The sequence below is a fragment of the Phascolarctos cinereus genome, unplaced genomic scaffold (genome assembly GCF_003287225.1).
Source record: "Phascolarctos cinereus isolate Bilbo 61053 unplaced genomic scaffold, phaCin_HiC Scaffold_4;HRSCAF=312, whole genome shotgun sequence".
Taxonomy (NCBI): domain Eukaryota; kingdom Metazoa; phylum Chordata; class Mammalia; order Diprotodontia; family Phascolarctidae; genus Phascolarctos; species Phascolarctos cinereus.
The window spans coordinates 514,078,367-514,098,939 of NW_027555847.1; the positions used below are offsets into that span (position 1 = coordinate 514,078,367).

At 37.5% G+C, this 20,573-nt stretch overlaps 1 protein-coding gene and 1 pseudogene across 7 annotated transcripts in view; both read left to right on the forward strand.

The window, feature by feature from the left end:
* PTPRM (protein tyrosine phosphatase receptor type M) overlaps positions 1-20,573 on the forward strand; it is a 922,867-nt gene that overhangs the window by 764,691 nt on the left and 137,603 nt on the right. The window lies entirely within an intron of this gene.
* Positions 16,840-17,430, forward strand: LOC110207765 (histone H3.3A-like; annotated as a pseudogene).

A 20,573-nucleotide genomic window follows, 5' to 3' on the forward strand; every position in this document is an offset into this window, starting at 1 on the left:
ATGAGTTAGGGGGTGGTTTACCCCAAGCATGTGAGGACTTCCTCCAGCAGAATGGGTAAATAACAATTTATTCCAATGACCATGAAAGTGGCTGAAGGAGCTATAGAGAGTGCTTAGACCAGAATTTGGTCAGACACTAATGAGGCCAGACTCATCTACTGCATCCCAGGCTGTTGCCAATCACCTTGATTTTTGTCCTGCTACTGGACTTGGAAGACTCTGGAAGAGAGAGTGAGGCTGATGACTTTGTGCAACTCTGCCTGACTTAAATCCAATTCAGAAACAAATGAAGACATTATCCGCATGATGTCACTGGTCCTCTTGAAAATGAAGGATGAACAACTCCTACACAAAGCCTGCCTCAGTGGCTGGCAGATAGAAGGGTCTCATAATGAATAGTTATGAATGTGCAGCTCTGTGACCCTCCCCTTACCCCATATAATGCTAGATGGGGGCCAACTTTTCACCAATTTTGAGGGAAAAAGTTACTGTCATTCAACATTAGATCCCAGGCTTTGATGTGAGTATATGTACCACTGAAATATCTTCACTTCATACTTCTCAAAATACAGCTTCCCAGCCAGTTCCTATCTACCCCTTTCATTCAGTCAGCAAAAAACCCTCCATTTAACAAGACTCGTATGCCCTGTTAAGAATGCGAAAACTTACTCCTCTCCGATGATAAATTCATTTTGTCTGCACAACTTCCCAGTGAGTGAAAAAAACAAAAGACTTCCCACAGCATTAGGTATCTTTTGGCCCCCACTGAGAGAATAATAAATGCGTGGTATGCACACACAGTAGCATGAGGTAAATTAGCCAGGGTGTGGGGTGCTGCCAAGACCGTGGCCTTGGGATCAATTCTTTTTTCAAACCAGTCTTTATTCAGTTCTTGCTGTGTGTCCAGTGCTCTGCTTAGCTCTGTGAGGAGATACAAAGAACTGATAACATATGGCTCTTACTTACAATAAAGTTAAGAAGAAAAAACTAATAATTATGGGGGGAAAAAAGGCTAAACAACCTCAGACACTTGACACTTACTAGCTGTGTGACCCTGGGCAAGTCACTTAACCCCAATCGCCTAAGCAAAAAAAAAAAAAAAGCTAAAACAAGACAATATCCTTTATTGCTTTATTGGTAGCTAAAAGGTACAAGAGATAGATCTCTGGGCCTGCAGACAAGAAGACCTCAGTTCAAATACAACCTACCAGCTGTGTGAACCTGGGGAAGTCATTTAACCTGTATCAACCTCAGTTTCCTCATCTGTAAAGTGGGATAATAACAGCACCTACCTCATGAATTATTGTGAGAATCAAATGAAATAATATATATATTTTTAAATGCTTAGCACGGTGCCTGGCACATAGCAAATGCTATATTCCCATTCCCTTTTCCTATTTTTTGAGTGCAGAATTGTGTCTTATTGATCCAAAGTTCTCTTGAAATTCTGAGGAAAAAGAGATCAGTGAGGACTAGCATGATAAAGGAAAGGTTGAAGGAGGTAGAACTAGAGTTCAGTCTTAAAGCCTTTTTTTTTTACAGCCTTTACGGCTTCATTTGGGTACTCTGCTTTTGCACAGCAAAAATCAGTCATTGAAAATGTAAAATCATTTTACCATTGTGTATGAAGATTTAAGGGTAACTGCTATATGAGCACACAGCAATAGAGCAAGCTTTTAAGTACCTGCTGTGTGCAGAGTATTGAGCTATAAGAGACACAGAATAGGCATTACTAAACAATACTCCTCATTTTGTGGAGCTTTTTGTTTTTGAGTTGTTTCAGTGGTGTCCAACTCTATGACCCCATTCATTTTTTTTTTGCAAAGATACTAGAGTGGTTTTCTGTTCCCTTCTCCTTGTAGTCCAATAAAAAGCAAAGATAGCAATATAAATACCTCAGTTAAATAAGATTAAATTTGGAGTACATCAGAAAAGAACAAAACAAAATGCTAGGCAAGAGTTTAGAAGGAAAGTCGCTAGTAGGATCACAGAAGGCTTTCATGAATGAATGAATGAATGAATGAATGAATGAATGAATGAATGAATGAATGAGTGAATGAATGAAAAGGCATTTATTAACTGCTAAATATACATTAGCAACTGCCCTAAGTGCTGTGGACACAAATAGAGTCAGTCTCTGACGTCAAAGAGATTATGTTCTAATAGGTAGAAACAACCCTTACAAAAGAGTGGGGATCAGACAACAGTGGAGTGATAGGGATGGCAAAGGAGACATTTCCATAAGTGATGACAGTGCTGATAGGATCATTGGTCCCAGAGCAAGAGACAGAAAGGGTTGGAGGAGGAGAAACGAGGAGAGCAGGAGAGGCATGGCAGGAAGATAGCAATGAATCAAGTTCAAATGACATGGGATGGATAGATATTGCGACCTGTCAACCTCTGAGTCATGGAAAGAGGTGTCATCTGAGTTGGGCATTAGACTGTGAGCTCTTTCAGAGCAGAAAGCTTTTCCCCTTTCTTTTGCATTCCAGTCCTTAGCACAGTAGATGGTAATTACTGGGTGTTTAATAAATGCTAGTTGAGTGACTGACTAAATAAAATATAAGTAGAAATCCAACAAGCAAAGGGGGGAGGGAACCCTTCCCAACAATAGGGAATGATAGCATGAACAACAGTCCCTGAGCTGTGAAGGTCCAGAGCATCTTTGAAAATTAGAGACTAGTCCTTTTCAGCAGAAGCAAAGAGGTTGTGGAAGGAAGTAATATAAAAGTTTGGAAAACAAAGGTGGTATTGAATTGCAGAGGGCCTTTAATACAAAAATTCATGAACTTTTGGGAGCCCATAAAGATTTCTGAGCAAAGAAATGACATGACCAGACCTGTGTTACAAGTAAGATTATTTTGGTATGAAGATAGAAGAGAGAGGAGAGTTGGGAAGACCTGTAAGGATGCTACTGCAATTACATAGGCAGGTTATCACCTGTATAACCTGGGTTTGTGCTAGAATGGTAGCAGTGGGAATAGAGAGGAGGGGACAGATGTGACAGAGATCACTAAGGTGAGAATGCTAAGACCTGGCAACTGTTGGACATGACAGACAAGCGAAAGGAGCCAATAATAACCTCAAGATGATGAAGGCAGGAATCTGGGTGAATGGTGGCACCAGAGACAGACACAGTGCCGTCAGGAGAAGGAGCAGGTTGAAGGAAAAATAATAAGCCCTGTTTGAATTTGAGATGTCAGCAGAGCATTCAAGTAGGCATATCATGAAGACAGTTAGAATTTTGGACCTCGAGGTCAGAAGAGCCACAGCTTTGGTTATGTTGACTGAGAAGTAATCTACAGAAAGGTAAAAGCAACCCATTAGAGTGAGTGGGATTTTTCAAAGGAGAGAATTAAAAAGCTCCGTCTGAAAATTCCTATGGCTGTTTGCATCAGCCCTAGGAGGCAGGATCCTATACTCACAAGAAGCCATAATGCTAGACAATATAAAATATCCACATATCCAACTCTCTAATTATATTGCTTTTACTCAACGTGATGAGTATAAACCAGGAATTAGGAGACAAGAAACATAGAATCAAGGCTCAACTTTATCACCATCTTACCAAATGAACCACTTATTCTCTCTGGGCATTGAGGGGGTCAAGTACTAAGTCAAGTATTCTTAACCTGGGGGTCTGGAAACTTTAACAGATAGATAGATAGATAGATAGATAGATAGATAGATAGATAGATAGATAGATAGATAGATAGATATAGATGTTTCAGTGTAATTAGTTTTCTTTATAATCATATGCAATTTGTTCATTTAAAAACATTATTCTAAGGAGTTCATGAGCTTCGTTAGACAACCAATGGGGCCTATAATACTCACAAAGAATTAAGGGTATTTCTAAGATACCTTTGAACTGTAATGATGAACACTTCTACTTATACCACAGACATTCTTAATCTACCTATGATTATTTTCAAGGAGGAAGGTTTCACTGGAAGGAAAAAAATAAACATTAATTAAATACTGTGTACCAAGCATGATACAAAGTGGTTTTACAAATATCCAATTTAAACCTCACAATAACCTTGGGAGGAAGGTGCTGTTATTATCCTCATTTTACAGTTGAGGAAACTGAGGCAGAGGTTAAGTGTACTACCCAGAAGAGCAGATTTGAACTCAGATGTTTATGACTCCAGGCCCTATGCTGTATCCATTGTGCCACCTAACTTCATCGTAACACTGTAGAGTTAGGTGGGTTAGAAGTTATTTTATTTTACAAGTGAAGAAATACATCAGCTTGAACATCAAAATTATATCTGTATCTAGAACACTCATGTGTTCATGAGTACCCATAGAATCACAGTGTGAGAAATGAAAGGAAATTCAACCTTACCTGAATAAGAATTCCCTTTACCACATCCCCTGACATCACCCAAGCCTTCGCTTGAAGACTTTCTGTATCTCTTAGCACCCCAGACTTTTGAGTTCTAGACTTTTGGGCAGGGAAAAGACAACACTTTGACTTTGTAAGGTGACAGTGCCAGCTATAATTTTAAATTCTCTGTGGCTGACACCTTTTAAGCCATCTCACTAATGTCAACATAATTTTTTTTCCCCTAATTATATTGTTTTGGTCATCCTGTGGTAGGAAACTTACTACTTGCAAATGTCTCCAACACATTCTACTTTTTTAATAGTATTTCCTAGTTATATATCAAGATAATTTTTAGTATTCATTTTTACAATATTTTGAGTTCCAGATTTTTCTCCCTCCCTTTCTCCCCTCCACTTTTCCTAAAATGGTAGGCAATTTGATATAGGTTATATATGTAAAATTATGTAAAACATATTTCCATATGAGTCACAGTTGGGAAAGAAGAAACAGATCAAAAGAAAAAAAACACCAAAGCAATAAAGTGAAAAAAAAATATGTTTCTATCTGCATTCATATTCCATCAGTTCTTTATCTGGATGTGGATAGCATTTTCTATCATGAGTCCTTTGTACTTGTCTTGGATCATTGTGTCGCTAAGAAGAGCTGAGTCATTCTATAACTGATCATCACACAATATTGCTGATACTGTGCACAGTGTTTTCCTGGGTCTGCTCATTTTGCTTTGCATCAGTTTGTACAAGTGTTTGGGTTTTTCTGAAATCTGCCTGCTCATCATTTCTTATTGCACAATAGTATTCCATTCCATTCATACACCCCAACTTGTTCAGCTATTCCCCAGTTGATGGGCCCATTCCACTTTTGGTCCACTTTCACTATTAAGAAACTTTTCTTGCATCAAGCCTAATTCTGCCTAATTGTAGTTTCCACCCATTGCTCTCAGTCATGCCCTCTGAAACCAGACAGATTGGCCAAATCTAACCCTTTTCCCATATGACAGACCTTCAGGTACTGTACTTGAAAACCGTTGTCATGTGCCTTCTATGGTCTCTTTTTTAGGCTACACAGTCCCAGTTTGTTCAGCCAGTGCCATTAGGGCATGCTTTCCAGTCTCTAACCAACTTGGTTAACCTCCTAAAAGCATATTTAGGGTCTGGCACATAATAGCACTTAAAAAATACTTGCTGAATGATTGATTTGGCAGTGCCCTTCCTAAAATAGGGTGCCTATACCTGATCATAATATTCCTTGCTTTGCAATGAATGGTCTGTATATGGTGTTTTGAATCCCATGGATACAGTAACTATAGCCAAACTTAAATGGTTTTTATGGTACAGTGACTCATTCGTGGACAAAAAAGGCATTGAAATCCGTAGGCAAAATTGTACTTTTATACACTCTCTCCACACAGGCAATGAAGGAAGTGTATTAAAATCAAAACCCTTCTCATTGGTGTGAAGGTCAGTTTGATTTAGTGAGAAGTCTTAGAACATTCTATAGTCGTAAGAGCTAACTAGAGCAGAGGGAGTGGGGAATCAAGCTTTATAGCTTAGAGATTCTTGTAGGCACTTTTAAAAATAGATCAGAATTGTTTATAATTAGCACATTTTCTTTTTCAGGAGCACATTTGGCATTAAAAAAATGGTTTTTAAGGAGGCTTGAGAACAGTTTTTCAACCTTTGCTCCTAAGCCTACTCTTAGCCTATCTGAATCTACCCTTTTTAAAAATATGATTCATTTGCTTTGAAAACCCTTTGTGTCCATAGCTAGGATAATGGTAAATCCAGTTGTCTAATGTCCTAGTTAGTGGAGGGCAAACTAATGACATTTAAATGTCTTACCATAAGTAGAAAATCATAAGGCTAGAAGAAAACTTGGGTATACAATCCAGTGCATTACCATTTCTTTCAGAAATAACAAGAAATGCAGTGCTTTGGGTAGATGGGGGCAGGGGAGGTTAGTGTTTGGGAGGGAAGGATAGTGGAATGGGCAGATAATCCACTATAACTTTATAGAAAATACTATTTCGCTTGGATTCTGTTTTAAAATAATGGCTATGTAGAAACACCCACATGTTCTGAGAGAACTGTCAGAGATTGCATCTAGAGAGGTCATGTGAGGCAGGGAGGAGCAGATAAGCACTAGAAATACAAGCAGGCAATATATCTCAGAAGTTAAAGGAAGGAAAAGAACCCTAGACTGGGTAGCTGGTAACCAGGGATCAGGATCTAAGGTTCCTATAACATTCACCAAGTGTAGGCAGCAAGAGTGAACTGTATACTCAGCCTTCTAAAGCTGGGGACCTTATATATGGTACATTGGATAGAGTGCTAGATTTTGAGTCAAGAAGACCCAAATTCAAATCCTGTTTCACACACTTACCAGTTTTGTGACCCTGGACAATTTACTTAACCTCTCTAGGCTTCAGTTTCCTTATTTGGAAAATGAGAATAACAGTAGCACCTTCCTTGGGGCTGTTGTGAAGAGCAAATGAAATAACATATTCAAAGCACTTTGCAGATGTTAAAACACTATGTAAATTCTAATTCTTATAGAGGGATAGGACTAGATTTTAAAGGGCTAACTAGAAGTGACCCTAAAAGGAGATATAGGCAAGCATACCTGGCTGACAGTTATATTGGACCCTGCTATTTAAAAACAAATGGAAATGCAAGTGCTAGAGCCATCCTCGGCAAGACTATAACCCCTAAGGGAAAAATAAGAAAAAGCCATTAGGTACAGAAATCAATTGTAATTAAAATTAATTTTGGCCCCTCTCTCAGAGAGCAAATGTTACTTAGATCACCACAATTCCAATTTGCTTTAAATGTGTCATCAATATTTAGCAGAGGGAGAATTGGTTGGAGGTGAAAAATCACCAATTACTATCCCATTTGTGCTATAATAATAATAATACTATTACTACAAGTTAAAATTATAAGACCATTATAGATGTTTAATATTAAGGTATTAGTGTATTGTGGTTTTTTTTCATTTGATGGTACTTAAGATTTTTTTTTAAACAGTATGTTTAAGGAATTCGAATTGCAGGCTCAAGACCTTGCATTCTAGACTTTCTTTTTCCCCTAATATCATTGTTAATAGTAATAATAATAAATACTATCACATATTTTAGAAGTAAACAATGAAGAAAGCTTATTACTTTATCCTTTTTAATTTCTCATACAACTTCTCCAAAGATACCATACCATTCAGTGAAGTTCTTTTTGACAGAAGAAAGAGCGTAGCACCAAGTTATAATAGTCTTCCCTCACCCCCTGCCACCGGAATTTCTCTAAGTGACAGAGCACACACATTATATTATTTGGGGGATGGGGGTGAATATAACTGGGTACATATATACTCCACTTACTATGGAGGTGATAATTGCATCCATATATTACCTATCTCATCTGTAACACACTACACACATGGTAAGCACAGCATAATCAGGCTGTGTGGGTCTGTACCTTGTCATTAGTATAACTATTTCTTTTTGGCTTCACGTTTAATCTCCAAAATTACTTTTAAAACAATTAAATTATTCTTCCAATAAGCAAGTAGGTTTGTATCAGTATTAAGTCCCTTAGTGCTTGCCACATAGATACAAAATGGGATGGCACATTTTGTGGCCCTGGACCATTAGAAAAATTGTAATGGCTTTAATCTCATGGTTTAATTTTAAAAGTGCTTCACAAGCATTAAGTTAAGAAACGGATTTGATTTTTTTAATTTACCATCAAACTGTAAAAAAACAGAAATAAATCCACCAAAAATCATAATCTGTATAGCATTTTGATCTTACAAATGGCAGCCTTAATTCAAGGTGAGTTAGGTTTCAGGAAAATGGAAGGATGAGCCTCCGCAGATTTATGCTGCAGAACTCCACATATTTATTGTAATAGCTTGCTTACATAAAGCTTGCTTTAAAAGATAGTGTTTGGGGACCTACAGATTCTCAGTCTTTGGGTCACTGCCATTTAAAATGCATTTCATAGTAGGAGCTGTAGTTTCAGGGACAGGTTTTTCTGTTTGAATTTTAATGCCTTTCTCTGTATCAGTGGTTCTTAACATGTAGCCCATGCACCCCTGAGTACCCCTAAGACCCTTTTCACGTCTTGCTTGGACTCTTGTAATAAATACCCTCTTAATTGGCCTCCCTGTTTCTAGTCTATCTCCTCTCTAATCCATCTTTCACATAGCTGACGGTCATATCAACCTACTTCTACAAGAAGGTCTTACCATGCATCTCTTCCACTCGATAACCTCCAGTAGCTACCAACTATTTCTAAATAAAGTGCAAACTCTTCTCTTTGGTATTTAAAATCCTCCTTAACCTAACTCGGGTTACCCTTGCAGTCTTATCCCAGATTACATACCTTCATGCATACTCTATTCCAGCCAAACTCATGTATTTGCTGTTTCCACCTCCCTGCTCTATACATTTGCACAAGCTATCTACACTGCCTTTTCTGCCTCTGAGACTACCTAACCTCCTTCAAGGCTAGCTCAGTTGCCCCTTCCTTCAGGAGCCTTCTTCTGATCCCCTGAGTTGCTAGCTCATTGGCCTAGAAATTACTGTGCATGTACTTTGTATATATTGTATTTGTTTTGTATTTATTTATTTGTGTTGTTACCAGTAGAATATAAATTCTTTGGAATAAGAGATTGTTCCATTTTTGACTTTTCATCCCCATGCACCTAGCACATTGTAGGTGCTTAGCAAACGTTTATTGAATGAATTAGGATAATAGGGCTAAATACCAGAGAACAAGGGTTTAAGAAATCTTTCAGTGGTATGAGGGAAGAGAATAGATTTGACTCCTTAAAGAAATTTGGGGATGCAAATGTGGCATGCCTTTTATGTGGAGAGATTAGTAGTACTGGCCATTTATTAGAATAACCCTGGATGTCAAGTTCAGCACCACTACTCTCCTTTGAAAAAAAGATTTGTGGCATTTTTTGGACATGGCCAATATGGAAATATGTTTTGCCTGACTATGCATATTTCATACAAGGGTTTTCTTTTTTCTTTCCTTCCTTCCTTCTTTATTCTTGGTGGGGTTTTTTGTATTTTGTTTTTGTTTTTGTTTTTGTTTGGGTTTTTTTTGAGGAATAGGGTTGGGCAGCTAAGTAATTAGAGCTCCAGGCATAGAGTCAGGAGGACTTGAGTTCAAATCCAGCCTCAGATACTAGCTGTGTGGCCCAAAGCAAGTCACTTAACCCTGTTTGCCTTAGTTTCCTTACCTTTAAAATGTGATCGAGAATGAAATAACTAACCACTCTCGTATCTTTGCCAAGAAAACCCTAAATGAAGTCATGAAGAGTTGGACACAACTAAACAACAACAACAAAAATTGGGAAGGGAAAAAATAAATGCTTCTTAATTGAAGCAAAATTAGTTTAACAAAACAATTTATGAATAGTAGACAAGAGGAGCTGGGGACACAAGACAAACGAACAGGCAGAAGGGACATGAGAACCTGAAGCATGGAGGCAATCAGCTGCTGAGAGATTAGCCAGGGGAAAATGATTGTCAGAGGGTTTGAACTGAAATACTCCTAGAAGCAAAGCAATGAAAGTGGCATTACCAGGGACCTATCACTCTGGGGTACTGGAAGCCACACAAGGGAAATAAATGATCCAGTAACCTCAACCACCCCAGCAAAGCCACTTATTCCTGTTCAAGTTTGCAAATTTGTGGCCCCTTTCTGTTACTCTTAGTACAGATTTCTGTTATCTTAAATCCTGCTGGCCCAGAGAAAAGATATGTATTTTGTTTAAAACATACAAATATAGGATAAAGAGATGCTGTTACTTATTCCAGAATAAATATGTCAGACTCCTTTGGCAATTAGTGAACCTATGGACCCCTTCTCAAATGATCTTTTTAAATAATTGAAGAAAAAGCTAAATTTCAGTTAGAAGTTAGTGAAAATAAAGCTGTAATTTTTTTACCCGTCAGAGTTCCTGGACCCTCTGTAATCTATCTGTAGAACCCACTAAAGAATTCTTATTCTAGGGAGACAAAAGGATTGATCAAAAGAAACTGATCTGGAATGTTGGATCTAATTTATAACATAAACTGGACAAAGTATGAAAGCAGTATTAAATGTATAAACCTGGCATAAAAATTTGAGATTCGGTCGTTTCAATGCTGAATTGGTAAGGACAGCAAGATATATAAATGGATTAAACTACAAGCATTATAACTTTCACTTTCCATAGCCTTGGCTGTGACCTATTTTCTTCTTGCCTTGTCTTTGAAAAGCAAATCATACCCTGCTCCCCCACCTCTCTCCCCCAGAAAGGTAGTAAATTGCTTGGAGAGAGAAAACCATATACCTGAAGGGGGAAGTGGGATGCTTAGTCCTACCCATAAGAGAAAAGGGAAAAGCAGATTTTACATGCGTGCTCAGTATGTTTGCTGACTTAGCAGATTACTCAGAGCTCAGCTTGCCTGACTCCCAATCACCACCTGCTGCCTATGAAAGGAATGAATACAGAGAGTGGGTAAAAAGGTCAAGGGAAGAATTATTTTGTAATTACAATTATTTTTGTAATGTATATACCTAGACACGCTTATAGGGAGAGTGCAAGGAGCCAGTGAAGATGGAGAAACCCTTTTTCCCCATTTCTTCCAGTTGTCTTCACTGTAGAACTTTATTCCTATAAACTATCAAGATCATGCCTATCATAATAACAATACCAAACAATTAATAAGCACCTACTGTTTGCTAAGCACTGTGATAGGCCCTAGGAGTAGTAGTTTAGATTAGACACGATCCCTGGCCTTAAAGAAAGATTTTGAAAAATTCTTATTTGAGTTTAGATTTAGATCCATGAAGGACCTTAGTCCAACCTTCTCATTTTAAAGATGAAGACTGAGTTCCAACTGAGTTTTAAGTGATTTGCCCAGGGTCACACATATATTTAGTAGCAGAATGGAGATTCAAACTCAAGTCCTTTACCTCTTAATCTATAACCCTTCCCACTATACTATATTGATTCTATTTTTTCATAAAAATGTATTGAAGAAATTAAGAGACAAAGAAATTTAAGTGAGAAAAGACATGTTTTAAACAGTTTTGAAGGTATTGGGAGCCTACATCCTCTTTTAAATAATGAGATTTGGTAAATCGAAGACTGACATCAAATAGAACATTAGAGGGAGTAGGTCTAGATATAGGGAAGCCAGAGATGAAGAGAAAATGCAAAATCTCATTGTAAATCCCATTCCTCAGACACTTCATTATCTCTCCTCCCCATTATTCCTAAACCTGTTACAGGACTGAGCCCTTCCCAGCATTTGATCTACTCTCCCAGTAGCTAGTCTCCCAGACCTCAGACTAGAGGCGCTTAGAAAATGTTTTCCGTTACAAATTCAAAAAAAGCGTGTACATTTTAACAATTATTCCTGTACTTAGACCATAGCACTACCTGTGAATACCCTCGACCTTGAAAATGCTAGGGAAAATCAGTTACATTTTCTTTCACAGATGGTACTTCACATCACAAGACCTGCTAGCTTAGTTTACATCAACATTAAACTCATTCCTGCCACAACCAATTCTACCAATGTCAAGAAATTAAATTTAGAACAGACTCATCCTTCCTGCCAAAAACAGTCAGTCAAGGCTTGATTATCCAGGGCAAATCTTGCTTTCACCTCCAGGAAAATCCTTCTAAGCCAAAACATCATTGCCTCTCATGCTCCCAGGAAAATGTGAATCAAACAGAATGCTAGCTTAGAGAAGACATCTCTCTTTGGGTCCAATGGAGGAAAGAAAACTCACACCTTTTTTTTATGAACAGTTTTTTTATTACCTCTAGCCAAAAGAACAAAGTTATCACCTTTGCCTTTTCAAGCTAGAGGGAAGAAGCAGATTCTAACAGAAGATTTTGAAGATAATTAACTTTAAAAGGGCCAATTAAAAAAAAACTTAAGTAAAGTGCACGTGTAATAATCCCCCCAAAACTTCGTTAAAATATCTTCGTAGTAAATGCGCTCAAAAGAATTCAAAATTTTCTCAAGTTCCTTTTCTTGCGAATGAGGATAGACAATGATTCTGTATCTGAAAATACTTTGTCAAAGTGGAGAGAAAGGAATACATGAGCCCAAGATGAGATGGTTACTTTCATTCACTTACTGATTAAAAAAAAAACATTAATTAAGTGCTCATTAGGTGTAAGGCCTTATACTGGGTACAGTGAGAGATATGATAGGTAAGACACATGGCTGCATGCAGGGATCTTATACTTTACAGGAGAGAGATGAGATCTAGGTACAAATAAATAGTGCAAAGCAATATTTGCTGAGTGATATTTGACTTTAGAGAAGAGAGATGTAACAAGGTACAACATTTAAGCTGGACCTTAAAGGATGATTACGATTGAATTAGGCAAAATTAAGGAAGGAAGAGGGGCATTATGTTTGAAGAGAATAAATCAGAACTGAAGGTTAGACTGTGTAGCTTTTGGTATTTTTTAAATTAATTCCTAGACAACCATTCCAACCATTGTTCAAAAAGTAAGGCATTGGAATCCACAAGCAACTGAAATATTTTATTATATACTATGAATTTAGTAGTGATTTATTCAGTCAGTCACAAAATATTTATTGACCATATACCATATTCAAGGCACTGGGGATAGAAAAACAAAAGCTAGATATTTCCTGACCTCATGGAATTTATGCCCTTCCATGTCATATTACTTGTTTTCTCAATGAGTAAGGGGGAGGGGCTGAAGGAAGGGAAAGAATTTGAAACTCAAAATTAAAAAATAAATAAAACAATTTTAAAAAAGTAACTTATACCCTACTGTTTCCGACCATTTTCATACATGAGTAAGAACTTATTCATTCGTTCATTTAGCTAATCCTATAAGTGAATTATTCCTTCTGGCACCATGGTGGGCATAGAGCAACATAAATTCATTCCCTGCCTTCAAAGATTTTACAATCTAGTGGAATGTGTTTTAATTAAAAAGAAAACAGATAGTAAAGTCTTTTTTTAGTGACTCATTCTGTCCAAGAAATAAAGTTATACATGTGTGTTGAGAGAAATAATTATTAAATAACCAATTATTTAGAAGATCTACTGGTTTTTTTTTTCCCTTCCTATATCCTCATTCTCTGTTAGGTCAAGCCAGCATCTGAAAGAGATTGTTGATAATAAGATTTGATTAACTTTCTCCTGGATCTTGTTCAGAACTCCACCCAAGTGAACTCCAATTCAACTGTGTTCTACTCATGCTAGAATGGGGGTAGGGGTGTAAAATCCTTTGTCTAGAGTGCCCAAGGCTGGGAATGGTTTGGGAGCCAGAGTAATCAAAGTCACATACTTCAGCCCCTGATTAGAATAAATCCACCTCTCATTATAATATTCATTCTTCTCCTCAATTGTTAACCAGTCAGAGTTGATTGCCACCCTCAGGAATACCCGCTCTTCCATGAGCAGATAAGTTGGTTCCATGAGGGGCCTTTGGCATTGAAGAGTGCCACTGACCCCTTTTATTAGTTAATAAAAGGATTAATTACCCAGAAACTATGTCTCTGAAACTTTTTATACGTTACAGTGTTATGAGTTTATGTATCTTAAATAGAGTGAAGGACAGTTAAGAACAAAGACATGACAACAGAGTTTGTTTGTTTGTTTTTAACCTGACTGTAGAGTAGGAGATGATGGGGAAACTCCTATTTCAAAGTCCCTGTTTATGGGAAATGAGAGTTCAGTCTTGACAGAGATTGAAGTCTCTAAGGAGGGCATTACGGAACAACTTGAGAAACTTGAGTGAAGTAAATCACCAGGAATGAATGGCATTCATCCTGAGGTTCTAAGAGAAATAAAGTGTGAAAGAATGGAGATTCTGACAAGGATTTGCAATATATCCTTAAGACAGCAGCTGCTTGAAAAAGATTGGAAAGTCACTAATGTGGTACCTGCCTTTTAAAAAGCTGCCTAGGGAAAGTGTAGGAAATACAGGTTGGTAAACCTTCACTCTGTCTCTGAGAAGCTGACTATAAAGGTCTGATACTCAGCTAAATTGCAATTCAGTTCTTTTGTAACACCTTTCATTCAGTAAACTCAAAGGACTTCCTGAATGAAACAGAATTTCTGCAAACTCTGCTCTGTGAAAAGAATGTGTGTGTGTGTGTTTGTGTGTGTGTGTGTGTGTGTGTGTGTGTACACATAGATATGTATTATCTTTGTTATAACAAACACAAAAAATGTTGCTGGGAAGAAAACATTTTTTTAAAAAAAGATATCAATCCCTTTTCCCCAAAAGAATTATGAAATCAGCATGAAAAATTGAATGAATGAAAAGAAATTTTATTCAGCACTCACTGTTTGCCAAATATAGAGTTAAACCTTGAGCATACAAAAGCAAAGACATCTCTGCCCTCAAGGAGATTATATTTTACTAGAGTGAGACAAAACAGATATGAGAGTAATGAGCTGGGAGGGCCACCTTGGTAAGGAAAGTTACCTCAGGATAGTGAGCATACAGTCTCAAGGAGGCTACTGAGGTTGTTGAGAAGATAATCAGGGTTATAGGAGAGAAATAAAGCATATAAAATAGGGAGAGGTGGGACAGTCATCATTTAGGACACAAGGCAAAAATTCTAGTGATGAATGGGTTAAAACCTTCACTATATGATTTTTGGTCCATGAAACAAGATGGCTAGGGAGTATCTTTTAGGCATAATGCTACCCTAGAGAAGGGTCTCAGAAGAGATTTCTATATGATGAAATCCTGACTGTCTACACGTGCTATTGCCTGCTTCAATTTAAACATTATGCTATTAGTAAATAAAGGTTTTTAGATATATAGGACTTGCTAGGCATAACAGTAATGAGAAGCCAAGAAAAGTAGGAACTGCTGCATTATTTTTACTACTTACTCTATTATTCTGGGTAATGTGGCTCTTTGCAGTTATTCATATGTAGTCTCTTCTCTCATTTAAAGGTTGCAGCCCTGGGAAGAACACTTAGAAAATAAATAATTTGACCCATGGTTATGCTTCAAATTAATTGATTGCCTAACATATTGTTCCTTGATTACAATAGTAGAGACCATTAATATGTGAAATTTTTGTATTTAGAACATAATGTCCTTGAGATTAAGAATTATTTCATTTTTTGCATCTGTATACCTAGTACTGAGGTGCATAATAAATACTTATTGATTGATTTTTGCAAATATTGTATTAAAACCAGGGAACTTTGCCATAAACACTTCTTTCGGTGATCAAGGTTAATTTAAACTCATTCACCCAGTGGAGCAGAAACGAAAGAAAAATTCATAAATGTGGACTGTGGACTTGAGCCTGTAAAGACCTCAATTTACCCTTTTTGTACTTTCCCTTTTGCTAGTTTTGAGAATAGTTAAAGATAGACTCAAAGTCTATTAAGGAACCTTAGAGATCATTTAGGCCAACTCCCTCCTTTTAGAGATTAGGAAATTAAGAGCTAGAAGAAAAAATTTATCTGATCTGATGCTTTTCTAGTGTTGCTAAAAATATAAAGCTATGGGGGGAGTAGCAGAGCCAATATGGCAGAGAAAAGGCAGTTACTCACCTGAGCTGTCCCCAAAATCCCTCTGAACATCTTTAAATAATGCCACAAAACAATTCCTGAAACAGCAGAACCCACAAAATGATGGGGTGAAATAATTTTCCAACCAAAGACAACCTAGAAGGTTGACAGGAAAGGTCTATCACACCTGGGTGAGGGGAACACAGACCCAACACCAGCAAACCGAGAGCAGTCCTTGGAAGCCACTTAATCATCATCAGCAGCAGCTGCTTCTAGAGCTCTCACCCTACAGTTGGTAAGGGGGTAGAACAACTGGTCAGAAGGAGATTACAGGAGTCTCTTTGCTAGCACTGAGGCAAGACTTTATTGCTTTGTCCATACTCAGCTCCGAGTCCCTGGGTGGCAGTCCAGGGTGAGGAGGAGCATTAACTCACCACAGCTTGTGGCTGCAATGGAGCAGGGACCGTCATCACACTTCCCTGAAGAAAAGAGTGCTTGTGGCCACTCACAGACCAGAGCACAGGCCAGGAGAGTAGTAAACATACCTCTCCTTAGGTCATAACTCCTTGGAAGAACTAAAAACTTACAGGTCCCTAGAAGTATCTCTGAAAATAGATGTACAAAACCTTGGGACGGTGCATCCTCCTGGAACCATCCCCTGGAAGCAGAGCCCTACTTTAACAAAGTGTTAAAAGTCAAGTAATAGATTGGGAAAAGGAACAAACAACAGGAAAACATTCTGATTATAAAAAATAGTATAATGGCAAGGAAGATCAAAACACACACTCGGAAGAAGATAACCAAGTTAAAACTCCTACATCCAAAGCCTCCAAGAAAAATATGAATTGGTCTCAGACCATGGAACAGCTCATAAAGGATTTTGAAAATCAGGTAAGAAAGGTAGAGGAGAAATTGGAAAGAAAAATGAGAGTGATGCAAGATAGTCATGAAAATGAGTCAACAGCTTGGTAAAGGAGACATAAAAAATACTAAGGTAAATAACCCCTTGAAAAGCAGAATTGGGTGTTCGCAGCCACCACCCCAGCCATAGGTCTCCAGCACTAGGGCTGCCTCTCACTCTCCCAGCCGAAAGAGAAGGGGGGTGGTGTATAAGGAGAAGTTTTCAGGAACATGGCTCATACCAAGCAAACTGCCCGTAAATCCACCAGTGGTAAAGCCCTCTGGAAGCAGCTCACTAAAAAAGCAGCTTGCAAGAGTGCGCCTTCTACTGGAGGGGTCAAGAAACCTCATTCGCTACAGGCTGGGTACTGTGGCTCTCAGTGAAATCAGACATTATCAGAAGTCCACGAAACTTCTGATTCATAAACTTCTTTTCCAGCGTCTGGTGCGTGGAATTGTTCAGGACTTCAAAATAGATCTGTGCTTCCAGGGTGCAGCAATTAGTGCTTTGCAGGAGGCAAGTGAAGCCTATCTGGTTGGCCTGTTTGAGGACACCAACCTATATGCTATCCATGCCAAATGTATCACAGGCCAAAAGATATCCAGCTAGCATGCCGCATACGTGGAGAATATGCTTAAACTCCACTATTATGGGAAACGTTCTTCTTTCTCCAAACAGAAAAAAAATCTCTTCTTCCTGTTATTGATAGCTCTGAACTTTAGCTATTTTTTTCCCATGGGGTCAATGGTACCCAAGTATATGATTGTGAATGGAAAAATAGGGGACAGAATCAGGTATTGGCAAGTTTTTTTCCATTTTCCATTTGTGTGTGAATTTTGAATATAAATGTGAGGACATAAAGCATTAATGAGGTCAAAGTAAATCTGTTAAATTTTTCTGAACAATGCCAGCATTTGGATTTTTTTAAAAAGTAAATTTCTTATTGATGGCAACTAAATGGTGTTTGTAGCACTTTTATCATACAGTAGATTCCATCCATTCACTTTGCTTTTCTAACTGAGTTGTCCTACGTGCAAGTACATGTCTTTAGTGTTGTCTGTGTTCTGTGCTATTCCTGTAAGTTTGCTATTAAAATACATTAAAATAAAAAAAGAACAGAGGGGCAGCTAGGTGGCACAGTGGATAGAGCACCGGCCCTGAAGTCAGGAGGATCTGAGTTCAAATCCAGCCTCAGACCAGACACTTCACAGTTACTAGCTGTGTGACCCTGGGCAAGTCACTTAACCCCAAGTGCTTAAAAATTAAAAAAAAAGAAACAGATTTGGCCAAATGGAAAAAGAGGCACAAAAATTCACTGAAAAAAAAACTCCTTAAAAAGTAGAATTGGCCAAATGAAAAAGGTACAAATGCTCACTGAAGAAAATAATTCCTTAAAAATTGGAATTGAGCAAATGGAAGGTAATGACTTTATGAGAAATCAAGAAACAATAAAATAAATCCAAAAGAATTTTTTAAAAAAAGAAGACAGTGTGAAATATCTCATTGGAAATACAACTGACCTGGAAAATAGATCTGGGAGAGATAATTTTAAAATTATTGGACACGAGAGCCATGATCAAAAAAAGAGCCTAGACATAGTCTTTCAAGAAATTATCGAGGAAAATTGCCCCAATATTCTAGCACCGGAAGGTAAAATAGAAATTGAAAGCATCTACTGATGCACCTCCTGAAACAGACCCCAAAATGAAAACTCTCAGGAATATTCTAGCCAAATTCCAGAGCTCCCAGGTCAAGGAGAATATATTTCAAGCAGCCAGAAAGAAACAATTCAAGTGTCATGGAACAACAGGCAGGATAACACAGGACTTAGCAGCTTCTACATTAAAGGATCAGAGGGCTTAGATGGAAGATGACATTTCAGAGGGCAAAGGAGGTAGGATAACAACCAAGAATCACTTACGCAGCAAAACTGAGTATAATCTTTCAGGGGAAGATGGATATTTAATTAGACAGTGGACTTTAGAGCATTCTTGATGAAAAGACCAAAGCTGAATAGAAAATTTGATTTTCAAATACAAGATTCAAGAAAAGCATACAAGGTAAACAGGAAAGGGAAATCGTAAGAGACTTAATAAAGTTAAACTGTTTACATTCCTGCATGGGAAGATGATACTTGTAACTCATGAGAACTTTTTCATTATTATGGCAGTTAGAAGAAGTATATATAGACAGAGGGCACAGATGTGAGTTGAATATGAAGAGATGATATCTAAAAAAATAAAAGGGTGAGAAAGAGTAATGCACTGGGAGAAAAGGAAAGGTAAAAAGGGGCAAATTATCTCATAAAAAAGTCAAGAAAAAGCTTTTGCAGTGGAGGGGAAGACGGAGAAGGTGAGAGGGAATGAGTGAACCTTGCTCTCATTAGAATTGGCTCAAAGAGGGAATAACATACACATTCAACTGAATATAGAAGTCTATCTTAACCTACAGGAAAGTAGGAGGGGAAGGGAATAAGAGAAAGGGGAAAAAAGGGAGGGCAGATTGAGGGAAGTGGCAGTCAGAAGCAAAACACTTTTGAAGAGGGATAGAGTAAAAGGAGAGACAGAATAGAATAAACAGAGGGGGAAATATGATGGAGGGAAATACAGTTAGCAGTCATAACTGAAAAAAAAATTAGAAATACATTTCTCTGATAAAGTCCTCATTTCTCAAACATATGAGAACTGAGTCAAATTTATAAAAATTTATAAAAATAAGAGCCATTCCCCAATTGACAAATGATCAAAAGATAGGAAGTTTTCAGATGAAGTTATCAAAGCTGTCTATAGCCTGTGAAAAAATGCTCTCACTATTGATTGGAGAAATGCAAATTAAAACAATTCTAAGGTACTACCTTATACCTATTAGATTGACTAATAGGACAGAAAAGGAAAATGACAAATGTTGGAGGGGTTGTGGCCACAATGAGAGATTAATGCTGGTGGTAGTGTAAACTGATTCAGCCATTCTGCAAGAGCAATTTGGAACTATGCCCAGAAGGTTATAAAACCATGCATATATGTGTATATACATACACATATATATAGACACCCTTTGACCTAGCAATACCACTACTAGGTCTGTATCCTAAAAGAGATATAAACCAAAAGGAGAAAGGATCTATATGTACAAAAATATTTATAGCAGCTCCTTTCTGGGGGCAAAGAATTAGAAAATGAGGGGATGTCTATGAATTGGGGAATGGCTGAATAAATTGTAAATTGTGATTACAATGGAATACTCTTGTGCTATGTGAAATGAGGAACAAGATGCTCTGAGAAAAACCTGGAAACACATGAGCTGATGCAAAGTGAAATGTACTGTGTACAAAGTAACAGCAATATTGTAAGATGATCACCCATGAATGACTTAATTCTTCTGAGCAATACAGTGATCCAGGACAACTCTGAACGACGTATGATGAGAAATGATATCCATTTCCAGGGAAAGGACTGATGGTGTCTGAATACAAACTGAAGAATACTTTTTTTGCTTTATATTTCTTGTGGGTTTTTTTTTAGTCCATGTTGTCTTTTACAACATGACCAATATGGAAATGTTTTGCATGACTACATATGTATAACCTATATTGAATTGCTTGCCTTCTCAATGAGGTGGAAAGTGGAGGGAGAAAGGGAGATAATCTGGAACTCAAAATTTTTAAAATGAATGTTAAAAATTGTTTTTACATGTAACTGGGTAAAAATAAAATACTAAATAAATAATTTATAAAAAAAATATATAAAGCTATGAAACCCTCTCAAGAACATAAGGTCGATTT